Source organism: Berghia stephanieae, chromosome 10 (genome assembly GCF_034508935.2).
Source record: "Berghia stephanieae isolate SIO BIC M18660-M18661 chromosome 10, UCSD_Bste_1.3, whole genome shotgun sequence".
NCBI classification, from domain to species: Eukaryota; Metazoa; Mollusca; class Gastropoda; order Nudibranchia; family Aeolidiidae; genus Berghia; species Berghia stephanieae.
In genome coordinates, this window is record NC_088369.1 from 27,004,920 (window position 1) to 27,006,993 (window position 2,074).

Genomic DNA, 2,074 nt, shown 5'->3' on the forward strand with positions numbered 1-2,074 from the left:
AAGAAGATGAAGAAGAAGAAGAAGAAGAAGAAGAAGAAGAAGAAGAAGAAGAAGAAGAAGAAGAAGAAGAAGAAGAAGAAGAAGAAGAAGAAGAAGAAGAAGAAGAAGAAGAAGAAGAAGAAGAAGAAGAAGAAGATATCGTATCCATGATCATTAGGACTTTAATTAGATCATTTTTCTGTGCTTAGGTCATCCTGGAGGCATGAAAATGTGGGGGCTGGCTTAGACTTGCTTGTGTACATGTGGATGCCCAGAGCAGACGATTGAGCACATCCTTAGAGAATGCCAGGATGGGCCTAGCTACACTGACCATGACTCAAGAATCTGCTCCCCAGATGCTGTGGAGTGGGTTCGGTGTTGGAGAGACAAGCTATGATGATGAATACCGGACTGGTCGATACGTCACAATATCTTTTCATGTGGAATCAAATCAATTGGTGTTTGGATGAATGAGGCTGATGATTAACTGGCGCACTCTGGGAAATAGTAGTAGTACTAGTAGTAGTAGTAGTAGTAGTAGTAGTAGTAGTAGTAGTAGTAGTAGTAGTAGTAGTAGTAGTAGTAGTAGTAGCAGTAGTTGTAGTAGTAGTAGTAGTAGTAGTAGTAGTTGTAGTAGTAGTAGTAGTAGTAGTAGTAGTAGTAGTAGTAGTAGTAGTAGTAGTAGAAGTAGTAGTAGTAGCAGTAGTGTGTAGTAGTAGTAGTAGTAGTAGTAGTAGTAGTAGTAGTAGTAGTAGTAGTAGTAGTAGTAGTAGTAGTAGTAGTAGTGTAGTAGTAGTAGTAGTAGTAGTAGTAGTAGTAGTAGTAGTAGTAGTAGTAGTAGTAGTAGTAGTAGTAGTAGTAGTAGTTAGTAGAAGTATTAGTAGTAGTAGTAATAGTATGTGTTGTTGTAGTAGTAGTAGTAGTAGTAGTAGTAGTAGTAGTAGTAGTAGTAGTAGTAGTAGTAGTAGTAGTAGTAGTAGTAGTAGTAGTAGTAGTAGTAGTAGTAGTAGTAATAGTAATCCTCGCAGGCCGAATGACGCTTGCTGATAATTGTGTGATTCAGTCATGGTCGATAAGTAAAGCTGCTCTCTCCATCCACGGTGTTCATTGTTTCCATTGGTCACGGTCCTGGGCCAGAGTTTTGAGGCTGTCAAGATCTTGTTGTGACTTTAGTACGGAGGGCACTGCAGTATCTCTTAGTTCTTCAGGGATTAATTCCGCCTCATCTGAATACAGAAATTTCTAATATGTAGAGAGATCCTGGTTCATGGTAATTACTATTGATTATGGTGGTCTCTCTATATATTTGTTGCCATGAAGGAAATATTCTGTCATTGCAGTTTGGGCTGCTATGTTATCTACTCGACGTAAGATGTGACCAAATAGCCTTCATCACTGTTCTTTTATTACTGTACTCTGGAAAGACACATTTAAAATATTTGGCCAGAAAACTCGTCCTCCAAATATTGATCGATGTAAATGAACTCATCTTGGACAAAATTCTAAAGCCTGGGACCTCGCATCCATCGATATTTGAAGGATGCGTTTTCTGACCAAATTTGTAAATACTTGTTTTTACAAAGTACGACAGTTAATTGATGAATATTGCATATTTATCCTAACGTTTTATTTCAGTTTAAATATATAATTTATTGAATAGATAGATATAGAAGGAGGGGGGTGTTGAGGGAAGTTTGGTTCATAACCATTAAAAACACATATTATCATTCATCGCTCAGTCATATTGACTTTATATTCACGTGAATTTATTTTCAGATATGATTCCCCAAATTGTGTTTTTAAAAAATAACATAATTGTACGTTGCTTTAAACCCAAATTTCTTCTTCTAATGGATTCTGACACAATAACACATTGACACATGGGATTGCAGTTTTTGTTATCCTGACACAGGTTTTTATATTTAATTTCCCTTTCTGTACAATATAAAGTATTTTATTATATTGAATACAACTTTCTCGTAACGTGTTAACGTCCTCACTCTGGAGAAACACGTAGTTAAATGTTTGGCCAGAAAACTCGTCCTTCAAATATAGATCGAGTTAAATGGACCTCGTCTTGGCAAAAACTCTCAAA